General features: G+C 38.8%; 1 protein-coding gene across 1 annotated transcript in view; it reads left to right on the forward strand.

Annotated features, from left to right (window-relative positions):
• The first annotated feature begins 1,382 nt into the window (after nucleotides 1-1,382).
• elfn2b (extracellular leucine-rich repeat and fibronectin type III domain containing 2b) overlaps nucleotides 1,383-13,542 on the forward strand; it is a 71,094-nt gene continuing 58,934 nt past the window's right edge. Inside the window, exon 1 of the mRNA XM_007562890.2 lies at nucleotides 1,383-1,549. The gene's annotated coding sequence lies outside the window, so the exon portion shown is untranslated. The remainder of the gene's footprint in view (nucleotides 1,550-13,542) is intronic.

Raw genomic sequence — 13,542 nt, forward strand, 5'->3', positions numbered from 1 at the left:
CTGGGAAGTAAAACATCACCAATAAAATGATTTCTAATCGAGAACTACTGTTACAGCCATTCAACAATCATGGTGGAAACTGCTGACTTGACAGAGACTGACTGTCATACATGCATGAGATCGTGTTCTTAAACATTTCACTCAAAAAAGCAAAAGGGGTTACAACGGCATTCAAACAGCTGTAAAGCAAAGCTAATTTGAAAAGGCAAATTCAGAAAATTTGGCTTCAGGAGTCATCACACAATACAGTGATGGAGAAGCATGGACAGTCTTCAACTATTGAACTCGACAATGTCAGAAGCGTATGACCTGTGCACGGTCCACATTTAGTGATGATCTGATGTGCCATGTCGAGCTGACGTTGGTCCGCTGATTTTTATTAAGTCCAAAATCGGTGCTGCTGTCTTTAGCTTAACATTTTACAAGCTTATGGGAAATCTGAATTCATTTTTGGACAGGGCTTGCTGCACACACACACTGCCAAAAGTGCCATTAAATGGTTTATTGACCATGGTATCATTGTGTTTGATTGGCCAGCAAACTGCCCAGACCAAAGCCCCATAGAGTAGAGACACCTGAACCAAGAATGCAGATAAGCTGAAGGCCACGATCAAAGCAGCAGCCATTGTTTCCTTAACACCTCAGCAGCGACACAAGCTGATCCCCTCCATGGCACTGTGCACTGATGCAGTAATCCATGTAAAAAGGAGCAGTGACCTTGAAGTATTGAGTGAGTACACTGTGCAGCACATGGACATTACTTCTCAGTAGGCCAATGCCGCCGTATTAGAAAATCCTTTTTTTAAATTTGGTCTTATGTAACACTCGGATTTTCACAGATCCTGACTTTCTAATTAGCTGTACGCCATAATTATCGAAGTGAACGGAAATGCTGGAAATGGGTCACTCTGTGAATATTTCAAATATACATTCACCTTTTTTTAAAAAGAAAAAAATAAAAAAAAAAACATTTTGAATGATATTCAAATTCATTAATAGCAGTTCTTCAGCATGTACGTTTTCGCAAAGAGTGGCCCAAATGCCAATCAAGCTTAACATAGTTACTTGTGTAGGTGGGTGCGTTTGTTGCTTTTTTTAAAAAAAAATAATAATGTCAGTGTAATGTTTGCTGTCAAGTTGATAGAACCATTGATGTGCAGCATAGCCACCTCCTGTATTCAGTGTCCTGATCATATATCCAGTAGATGCTGAATACCTATCATTCATTGCTTACATAGCACCAAACCTGTGAATAAAACACCAATGTACTGTAAATGTTCTGCTACTCAAACAGAAAGCAAAGCCCACCGCATTAAACAGTGTTACACTACGCAGAGGTCTATGCATCCTCCCTCTCTCTCTCCAACTGCCTCTCTCTTACTCTGTTGCTCTCCCTCTCTCAGTCATCCTCTCCCGCCGTGGTGCTGAGCCTGCGACGTTGCTTAGAGAGAAAGAGGGGGGAGAGAGAGAGAGAAAAAGAGAGAGAGAGAAATATCATCCTTTCTGCTCCAGCCACTGAACGCACCATCTGACGGGGAAATAAGTGAAGGTACTGTGCAAAAATATGTTTGCTTTCATTTTTGCAACATGTAGTTATTTATTTATTTGTGTATGTTAAAGGACAGTCATGCTCCGATATTTCATATGCACCGATATAAAAGCGACGGAGGGGCGAGAACGCACCTGCCCTCACAGACTCCAACCTTCTTGGTGCAACAGAACCTCACTGAGCTAAATTTACGATGGTATATATATATATGTATATAAAAGCGTGCTTTTTATTTTCCCTGTTGCTGCTTTTTTTTTTTTTTTTAGAAGACTTGTCAGAATAACCTATAATGTGCCCAGATTTTTTTTTTTTTTTTTTTTTTTTTTTTTTTTTTAAAATTTTTTTTTTTTTTTTTTTTTTTTTTTTTTTTAGAAGACTTGTCAGAATAACCTATTAATGTGCCCAGATTTTTTTTTTTCTTTTTCTTTTTTTTTTTTACAATACGTTTTTTTTTCTATTGGGTTAAAACGCACGCCAAAAGTGATTAAATCTGTGTCACAGATTTAAAGTGTCACATGAAGCCAGGTTGGATTCTGCAGAGATAGGACGGCCGGGCAGAATACGCGCCATGGACAGATGTGCGAGAGAGAGGGGATTTAGTATCGAGGGAGGAATCACGCAGGGGATAAAGCTGGTGATGCATGCGCGCCCCAGCGTGTGCGTGGATGTGTGTGTGTTCTTGCTTTCTCTCTCTCTCTCTCTCTCTCTCTCTCTCTTTTTTTAATTCTGGGTTAAATGGTCGGTTTTCCAGCAGTGTTGACTACTCACTCGCACGACAGAAAAGCGGCTCACTTCACCTGCGGCGAGGGCTTAGGGGGAAGCCACCTTTAGTTCTCCGGCATGCACGAGTTATTGAATGTGTGGCTCTGATTATGTGTTTAAGTGAGAGAGAGTGAGAGAGAGAGAGAGAGAGAGAGAGAGAGCTCTCATGCCAGCAGCGGCAACAGTGTCCAACTGCTGACCGATGGACCACACAGATTTGTACGCCCACACACTGTGGACAGCCAGGCACGAGAATATGCGTAGCAACAGAGACAAAACACTTGTAAATCTACTATCTGTATCTTCATGGGCAGTAAAATCCCTGTGCATCATTCATCTGAGAACAAGTTTTGGGTCTTAAAATGCAGAAGGTAGTGGACAGAGTGTGTGCTGATCAGATGGATTTTCTGCGGGTCCTGGACTCTAAATGTGCAGACTTACATGTTCCAAGTAGGCATGGGCTTTTTTTTAAAAAAAAAAAGTAAGAATACCATGCTTTCATGGTATTCACATGAAAAAAAACATGAATACCAAACATGATCTAACTATTGTTATTCAAAACAGATTAACACCAGTTTTCTGTATTGTTCCAAAAAAACATAGACATTTTGATTGTTACAGTTATAATATAAATATGAATACTGTGTACATTGTTCCAAGTATAACATTTTCACCAATGACAGATGACCTGGATATAGCATAATTGTTCCTTAATCACTGGAAAGGTTTTTGAGTGGAATATTCAAGTCATTTCAATTAAATTCAAAATAAATCCAGGAGCAAATTAAACATTGGAACTCAAGTTTTATTAAAGAATTGTTTTGTTGATGGGTCTCCTTTAATGGTCTGCTGAGTGGTGATAAAAGCCAGATGTTGGGGCTAAAAATTCCAAATATGGGAATGTATGGGTGAGTGTGCACTACACCCCTTTAAGAGGCCAAGTGACTGCAACTTGTGGCTGTCAGCAACCATCGGTTTGTTTTGTAGTAACGCTCTTTATTTATCTAAGCTGGTGTACGTGAGTCTTCACTTATACATCTCGCAGAGGCATATTTATAGACACTTCAGTAGCACTTGATTTTGTCTTCAAAGTTGGAGATTAAAAATGGGCAAGAGTAGAGAACTGTACCAGATTATGACAGCTAGTTGGCCAGATTACAGCATCTCCAAAAACTGTAGTTCTCATGGAGTTTCCCCCATTTTCAGTGGTCAGTTTCTTTCAAATGTCATAATCTGGTACAAGGAAAGAACAGATGTGAATGCGCAACAGGTCACTGTCATGGTTGGTTGGGGCTCATTGATAAGTGGGGAGAGATAAGGCTGGTCTACATGGCCTGATCTAACAGGCAAGCTATGTTAGCCCAAATTCCTAGAAAGCTTATGTAGGTTCCAGTGGAACGGTTTCAAAATACACCATCACAATTTGTTTCCTGCACTGGCTGCAAAGCCAAAGTCCACCACTGTAGGGGCCAACAACTGGCATTTCATCATCCAGTCTGAAAAATGTGACCTGCTGTGAATTATTTTTTTCTTTACAGTGCATGGATGGCTAGGTGAATATGTGTAGCTAATGTGTAACATAAATTGCACCACGATAGACCATAAAAAAACATTGTGAGCTATTGTAGGAAGCATAGAGCCACAGAACATCTTCATGGGTCTAGTGGATTCCTTCCTTCAATGGTTCAAGGCTCTTTTTGCAACAACATGAGCCAGGAGCCGGCCTTTATTTGACTGGTCAGCAAAAATGTCATTCACACTGTTTGGATTTATTATGCAGTTATTACAAAACTCAGAGTCCATACAGATGCATGATGCTTTTCGGTCTGCAGCTGAAAAGCATCATGCATCTGTGGGAAAAAAAATAAAATAAATAAATCTAATCCATGGGCTGATACAGAAATTTATACCATTTTTAGTATTGTGCATGCGAGACCACAAACAGATAGCATGAGAAGAGAACCAGTACGATTACTGTTGCCATTTGGGAAACATTTACTAATGGCCTGTTCTGTACTCAGTTTGACATTTTGTTCTGTATCCAGAATTTAGATGAGATAAGGAGAACGTTTTGGCAAACCAACAAGCTCTCACAGGATACTCTTACGCCTTGTGAGGCAAACAAAACTAACAAACAGAGCGCTGCTTTGGAAACCATCTTGGCTATTTTTCCCTCCAACAAGAATGACCTGTCAAATACAGCTTTGAGAGGAGCGACGGGTGATGCCATGACTCTCTGATGAGATGAACTTGTCTTTTTTTGTTGTTGTTGTTAGCACGGGAAAAGTGTAGGACAATTCCCTCAGTCAACTCCGAACATAATTTTCTCGGAGAATAGACAGATGTTCATTGGCCAAGCAAAACATTACAGAGAGAAAGAGTCCAGTTTCCGGTTGTTTCGTGTGAGCTTTGTGCACAAGGTTCAAAAGTTCACACGGACACACATTTAGTCCGTGTGATCAATACTTAATAAGTGCTTCATCTGATTCTCTTAAAAATGACAAAAGGGGGATATCAGTTTGCTAAGTAAGTGGATTCCCTTTTTATAAGATGTCGTAAATTAGCTTTTACTCCAATCGATAATGAAGCCATTTTCCTATTTTCACCCATGACATCTAAGGTGCCGCTTGGCCAGAGTGATCCCTGGAGACACCCACTTAAAATGCAAAAGGGATACCCTGCCAACTTTATTTTGCTATTTTATTGCACCCGTTTAGCTTCCACACATAGTCTCGTTCTCCACCCACCCGCTCCTTTCATTTTGCCATGCCTCTTGATGTCGTCCCTGGAGGAATGATGAGCAGTCTCCAATCAATTGCAATCACATATCAGAGCTGTACCAAGGGGGGAAAAAAAAAAGAGGGAGAGGTAATCAGTATGGAGGAACCGGCCTGGATGAAGGCGAAGTAACCACCACCTACCAAACCAAACCACTATGTAATCTTCTCTTTATCAGAATTCTATTAAGCAGCGTGAACCATAATTTTTAGAAATCCATAGTTCTGTCTGTGGGCGATAATCTGAAGAAGTGATGAATGTTACACTGGTATGAGCCTGAAAATGCAATTTTCTTTACTTCTTTATGTTTGTGTGAAAATAATCAAATATGATGCTGCTAAATTTCATGAGGATAATGAGGATATTCCATCGGCATACCTGGCTGGTTGTTGAACAAGATGATTGGGAATATTTGCGGCCGCAGACGTGTCCAATGCATTGGCTGAAAGCGATAAAACGGCTCGATCTCCCTGCTGTGAAACCAGCAAAAGTTAGGCAGGACTGACCTAATTAATTCTGCTTACAGTTAAGTTAAAAAAAGATGCTTGTTCTGTAATGGTATGGTAGCTGATCTAAAACGCTGTGACAGCAAATGCCTGGCAGGTCAGATTATATAGATGTAGAAAAAAAAAAAAAAAGAATACAGCACATAAATTTGGACTCATTTGTATGGCTCGAATAGTTTTCTCGTGGTCGTAACTGCTGCGTAGCAGAACAAGGAGATGAAACAGTACATGAAAATGATGAAGAAAACATGTTTCTCATTCATTTCAGAATAGAAACTAGATGGCAAGTAATTCTTTTTCACATTTAACAACATACTCAGTTGTTACAAAAGCAGAGTTTTGTGAGGTGAATCATTGAAGCCACTACTGAAACACTCCAGTGGAAATTGACAAGCTGATTAACATAAAGTGCTGTGAACCATTGTTTCAAAGATATAAAATAAATAAATAAATAAATAAAAATCCAGAATTGTTGCGGGTGCTTCTACTTAGCCTGTTTTTTCATTGATACCATTAAATATAATCCAGGACAATGAATTGATTTTAGAAGTTACATAATTAGTAAGTTGGTTCCACCTATGTGTCATCTAGGCACAGGTAGAGCTGATCTTTAAAGACTTTAGGGGTTTGTAAAAGAACATTAGAGCACAAGTAGAATCATGAAGACCAGGAAACACATCAGATAGGTAAATAAAGTTGTGGAGAGGATAAAAACAGGTTTAGATCATCCAATTATATACCAAACTTATCTTATTTAAGAGTTTTCATCTGTTTTATTAGTCATACAAACACATTTGGATGAATCTGGTCTTTATTGAATAGTGGCAAGAATAAATGGATCACTTAACAAAAGGAAATCCAGGTTTAAACTTTGCCACTAAAAGAACCAAGTAGGAAACTCAGCGTGTGAAAGGAGTTGATCTGGTTAGATGAGATCAATGCCAAACTTCTTGGCCTGAATGAAAAATGCTATGAGAGAGAGAGACAAATTAATATATGCCATCCCTATTGAGATACATGGTGGAGGAAGCATCATGCTGTGGGAAGTGCGCTACGTCACAGAGGATAGGGGAGGCGGTCAGAGTTGGTGGGAAATGGATGGAGACGATCCTTGAGGAATATGCTTATGATGGGAAGCAAAAGATTTAGTCCTGGAATGAAAGTTTACCTTTCAAACAGAACATATGCTTTAAAGCAAACCACCAGAGCTACAGTGGGATGTCATATGCATGTGCTGAAAAGGCCTAGTCAACAAACAACAATAAAAAAACAAACTTGATTATCTGAGAGTTTAAGAAGCAAAAAACTTGTAACAAAATGTCTGCAAGTTCAGAATGATGTTTTTTTGTAATATAAATCTTATGGGGTCTTACCTATTAGACACCTTGTACACTAAATAGCTGTGTGCATTATTTCTCTATATTAACTCAGCTAAGATTGTGCCTGTACACAGACCATGGAAATCCTTGCAAGTAGAACCTCTAATAGGCCGAAGTGAATAAATTAGGTATTCAGCAGGGCCTCCTTGCTGGTTCACAATTGACAGCCTCAGATCTTTAGGCCTCCCCACCTGCTCCGTCCCTCCTGGCCTCCGCTCCTCTGCCACGCCCTCGAAATCGATCTCAGAATCCTTCAAGGGAGATTATGCAAAGATCCTGAGAGGGATAGCCTTTGGGAGAGATCCACACTTGCTCAGTCCTCCACATCGCGTTCTTGGCCACTGCATGCTGTGCTCTTTCAGCCAACCAGCTGTTGCAGTCCCCTGTACAATCAATATGGCCGTCGTGTTTCACAACAGCCAACAGTCCCTCACTGCCTGGCACCTGTGGGAGGTCCCCCAGGGCAAGAAAACAAAAGGCACGGGAAGACACCTTTGCAGTTGACAGTTTTCAGAATTGCAGCATGTTTGAATGATTTGAGGAAAATGGATGCAGTCTCTTTAGCTGTGCCTCTCTGCAAGGCGTGAATGAAGTAGCAGGGGAAGTGAACATCTTTGTAGACAAGGAGAAGCTGTCTCAGAGGGAGGGGAAGAAAATAGATCCAATGGATAAGAAAGTGGAGCAAGAATATTACAGTTACATATGTGAAAAGGAAAAAAAAAAGGGGGGATAGTGAGAAGTTAGTGAAACGTCTCTGATGAATGTCATGCACTCCCATAGTCTGCTTTAGGCATGTCTCACACCTGGCAAGTGGACTAATAATTGGGGAGAAAATGGTGTTGGAAGATCTGGTGAAGAACATTTTCCAATTTTTTTTTCAGAGTACTGCTGAGTTTAAAGTTTTACAGCTCCTTGTCTCCAGCTCGAGTTCAACTTTCTTTTTTTTTCATTGCCACGTGTACATTGCAGTCTGTGACGATAGATAACTGTCTTTATGAGTTTTGACTGAAGTGAAGTTTTGTGAGGCACTTATGTGAAGTAATAAAGAAAGTGACTTATGTGCCACATTTCGGAGAAACAGGATTTAGTTAGGATTGTAAGCAAACAGGTACTTAAAAGACATTCTACATTGAGAAACAAATAAAACTTCAAAAGTATATTAGTGTTTTAGTAAGTAGCATTCTTTGGTGTGCTTTTTTTTTTCTTTTTACCAGGGAAGGTTAATGTCTGCATCCTTGAAGTTGCTTTAAGTAGAAAACATCTTCCTGACGTTTAGAAGACGCATGTAATAAAACTCTTACTTTGCAGAGGGATATACTGGATGCAAACTCAGTACAGTGGAACCATTTGCAAGAAATGGATCTGTCATGTTATCTCTAATGTGCTATTGCTGGATATTTGTCTGAGCAAAATTATTTGCGTGGTTGTACTACTAAATAGTTTCTACGTATTCTATTCTGACATTGGTTTGTGACATGTTCTGCTCTTTTTACTGTGTGTAAGAAGGTGCATTCAGGGAACACATGGCTGACCTCCACCCTAATGTGTCTATAAGTAGTTGAATTGTTTGTAATTCACAATGATCTGTCCATCAGATCAGACAGGAGTACTTTTATTTTTACTTAACTGTTGTCTTAATATTTAATGCTCAACTGAATCTATAACATTTCAATTATTTACTTGTACCAAAAAGTGGTCAGATTAACCCAAAAAGAAATAGACGTAGGTCGCCATAGTAGTTTCATGTTTGCTTTGAGGCATCCAGCGTACCTGGTGAGCACATCTTAGTACACTTAGAAAGGTATATTATAGCTAGACGATGATGGCGTATTGTGTCTCACAGCTGCCAAGAAAAATTAATTTCAAGACGCTTTTTTCCACTTTATTTTACTGTTAGAAACATGTACCGCTTTTCCAAATCATAATCTATCTGGTGCCTGCTGCAGGAGAGACACTGACAACTCAAGCGTACATCATACAACCTTATTTATGAACAAAAAAAAAAGAAAAATTTAGATGAATAAAAGGACAAAAAATTGCTTTAACATGTCGTTTTAAAATTCACTAAGTGTCCCAGAATGGAATAAACCCACAGCACTTTAAGGCTCAGCATTCCTTTGAAATTACCGCATTCAAAACTTAAAGCTTTCTGACAGATGGCAGTAACAACGTGGTGCAACGTAGTGCAACCGCTTTGTACCGTCTTTAGATCTTTGTAAAAGTGATAATGTAGAGACGCATGTCTGATGCAGAACATTAGTTTCTTTATGATGACAAATTTGGAAGCCTTTAGTGGATATAAAAGAAAATACACACGTATTCATTCTGCAGGGAAGGCATTACAGTCGGTTGAGGTCTCCAGATAAGTACAAATACAATCAAAATATTCTGTGATATGAAAACACTCTTTTGTTTGCTGCATGACGACTGCCAAAAATTATTTATATTCTCTAAATGTCTAATGAGTGAGACATTTTCTTTTTATATAACAACTGTAGGAGTTGGGTCAAAACTTGTGGGAATTCTTTCACAACCTTTTGACAATACTTTGCTGGAATATTTATGTCCGAGGTTGTTTTGAGTTGTTTTTGAGGTTTGAGTTCTGTTTTACTTTAATTTAGTCCGTCCTATTTGATGTTTATTTCTTGTCCACTTATTCCTTGTTACTCTAGTTAATTATGTTCCTTTGGTCTAGTTATTCTTCAGTGTTAGATTTTTTTTTACTAGTCCTGTGTGCGCTCTCTGTGCCACTCTGCCTTCTGCTCTCTCCCCTCACACCTGCACCCCATTTCTAATCAGCCATATGTTCCTTATTCAGCAATCAATCTCCACAGTATATTTACAACTTGTTCTCAGTTCCTCCTTGCTGGTTTGCCTCGTCAACTCCTGTTATTTTCCTGCTATAATTTTTACTTAGATTCCTGGTTTTGTTTTGTCTCTGGCTTCCTCTGTTCTCAATGTGTGTGTGTGTTTTTTTTTAATTAGAACCTTCTTCACCTACAAGCTGCCTCTGCCTCTCTGCATTTGGGTCAACAAACACCTCATCGTGACAATATTGTCCTATTCCTCCTGACAGAACTGCTGTAGCCAAGTCAGATTTGCAGAGCGCCATGCAAACAAAAATATTTTTTGCCCTTCCAAGCACTTAAGCAACCATGCAACTAAGTTAGCAGTGTTATTGGGGATATTGTCCAGTTGGGTGACCCATTTATACACAATAAATGGGTCACCCAACTGGATCCATTTATTGTGCATAAATGGGTCTGTTGGGTGACCCATTTATGCACAACACTTATGTTCTTTTACAATGTTTTAAAGTTTACATAATGTTTTTTTCTAATGAGATCTGTTTTAACCACCCAATTCCTTTTGAAGCAAAACATACCTAGTTCTGTCACCCCCATACTTTACAATTAGGATGAGGTTCTAATGCTCACTGCTCTTTTCTTCTAAATTCAACACTGGTCATAATGATCAGATGATTTCATCAGACCATAGGAAATGTCTCCAAAAACAACATCTCTGTCCTTGAGAGCAATGTAAGCTGTGATTTGGCTTTTTAAGTGTAGTTAATGTACATGACCAGTCTCATATGAAACTCTCTTTGTCCATAACTCAAAACACCTGTCCATGTTTCTGTCCTTGCTAAGTTTTCCTTGTCCATTTTAGTGAGTTAGAAGAAACAAGACAGCAGTTTATACTTTAATTGGTAACACTTTATTTGAAGGGGTGTGCATAAGACTGACATGACACTGTCATAAACATGACATAGCACCTGTCATGAATATGAAGAAGTCTTTATGAATGTTTGACAGTGGTCATGAAGTGTCATTTGGTAATGCAAAGTTGCTCTAAAAGTTCCATTAAAAGTCCATTAAAAGTGCCAATTTTGCATGATTTTGTAAATTATGATAATTTAATTCAAAGTTGGCATTTTTAATGGACTTTCAATGCAACTTTTAGAGCCACTTTGCATTAAAAGTGTCATAATTTACCGAATGACACTTCATGACAACTGTCATAGACATTCAAAGACTTCTTCATGTTCATGACATGTGTTATGTCATGTTTATGACAGTGTCATGTCAGTCTTATGCACACCCCTTCAAATAAAGTTACCCTTTAATCTCTTTTTGGATGTTGCTTGACTCTGTTGGCTTTAATTGAATCTTAATTTGCCATTTTGTTTTGATTAGCGCAATTCTCGCTACATCTCAGAACAATAGATGGAATTTATAAAACATTCTCACTTTCATTATTCTGGCATTAACCAGAGATACATGGAGAGTGATAAATTATTTTTCCTAAATCCTAGCTAAACAAAAATAGGACAATTTTATTCTGATTTAATGACAGGCAATGGGGGGAAAAATGGACACGTATCTTTTTACACAATGTATGTACACATGTGGTTTCAACTGTGTATGCATAAACTGTAGATTCCCTTGCACACTTTCCAGTTTTTAAATTGCTTCATCCAGACTTTCTGAAACCATTTGGGCATCCAGTTGGATCTGTACTGAAACAAATACACCAGACATTACTTACCTCTAAGAACGGCTGTACTGCTTCCTTCTCCAGCGCTCTACCATCTCATAATCCACCTGCAGGCTCTGACTGAGGGTATGATATAATAAGTCCCCAATGTCTCTTTGCGAACATTTTCTGTTAGAAATGATGAGGTCAGAGCCTACGTGCCACTTCTCCGGGTTGCTATAGATATTTGTGAGTGTGAGTGTGTGTTTATAGTCAGAGACAGAAAATGAAAAATAATTAAGTTGTTTGATCTTTGGGGAGGAAAAGCTTTTTGATGCATTTTTTTTTTAAGTGTACAAATTTTCTAAACAAGAAATGGTTGAAATCAGCTCATGCAATATGTATAAATTACTTGTAGGATTGCTATTTTAAGGCTCCTACTTTAATCAATACACAACAGACTTCCACATTTTTTTGTGCTCAGTGTAATCTGAAATTCTTTCAAGTTATTAGAATTAGTGAAAAACATCATCTGAAAGCGGAATTGAAAAAGGCAAAGATAAGTGTGTAGGTGTGTGCCACAGTTTTGTTTTTTTTCTTATATATATATATATATATATATATATATATATATATATATATATATATTGGTTGAGTTAAGTAACTGCAGCCAGTAAAGACATGATTGGCAGCAAAACTGCATCACTAATTTACTGTAATGAGTGTAAACAAATAAAGTACAATTGGATCCAATAAGATTAGTCACAAATTCATGATTACATGCAAAGCTTAGCCATGCTCTGTGGAGACTGTGATGCTTTTGCAGAAGTCTCCAGGTGTGTGTACGTGTGTGTGTGTGTGTGCACGCGTTATGAGCCATGCATAATATATACTCTGTGCTCATCCTTCTCTCAGGAGTGTGTGTGTTCAGTGTCAAGTGTGTGCATTTGGTGTATATGTTAAGTAAGGACACCATCTGCCATGATCTTTGGTTTGTGCCAACCCCCCGCCCCTGTTAACCCACGCCCATGCACACATACACAAAATCACTCAGTGTCGATGAGGAGAAATAAAGTCTCTCTCAGTGGATTGCGAGAGTGAGGCAGGGGATGGATGCTGTAAGAAGAGTGGGAGTAATGCGCTGTGAGGATTAAAAGAGGATGAACACAAAGAAAGTTGTGGTGTTCCAGCTTGGTTAACCTCTGGTATGTTACTTTGAGAAGTGAATGCTTGGCGTACTGTATGCTCCAGCAAAAGAAACAAACATTTAGAAATAAACACACACACTCACACACAAAGAGCTGCACATGCGTCCTAAGTAGATTTTTGAATAATGCTTTGTGGGGTTTTTTTCTGAACTGCCCTAGATTCATTTGGCATCTGTGCTGCACACTCATTTCTCTCACCGTCTCTCTCTCTCTCTCTTTCTCTCTCTCTCTGTCTCTCTCTTACTTTGACATGCCTTTCATACACATCATCGCCCTCTTCTTTTACTCTTTTAACCCATCTTTCTTTTTCAGAGAGAAGTGATGGTGAAAATACCCGACATAAATATTTTAGCCATCTTAGCCTTTCTGCATCTGCACTTTTGCACTGAGAGAGAGAGATGACTGTATATCTGGTTTACTACGTTGAAAACATGCTGGTGGGCTCCTTTGTTAGAACTCTCTGGGTAAATATACATAGAAATTCCCAAATCCCACATATATTTTGCTTATTGATTTATGAAGATGTTTTATTGCACCATATTTTCATCAACTGTAGTTCATTTGGGCCAGTGGACAATTATGAATAATGACATCTTATGAAACCATAACGACTGAACCACTTCCTGAAGTTAGATATTATAAATCAAAGTCACACAATCACATTTCCCTAAAGGAAACCAGGAGCAAAATGTGGGAAATTACTGTAAATCATCAGTTTTCAAATGACGGTGAGACATTCCCAATTCAGACACAAAGTAAAACAGCATAGAGCAGTGGTTACCAAACTTTTTCTTCTACGCCCCCCCAAGTAGTTTCCAAACATTTTCTGCGCCCCCCCCCCCCTATGGATTACAAATAGCTGTCTGGTTGAAATGATGCGTGTG

The sequence above is a fragment of the Poecilia formosa genome, unplaced genomic scaffold (genome assembly GCF_000485575.1).
Source record: "Poecilia formosa unplaced genomic scaffold, Poecilia_formosa-5.1.2 Scaffold142, whole genome shotgun sequence".
Lineage (NCBI taxonomy): Eukaryota > Metazoa > Chordata > Actinopteri > Cyprinodontiformes > Poeciliidae > Poecilia > Poecilia formosa.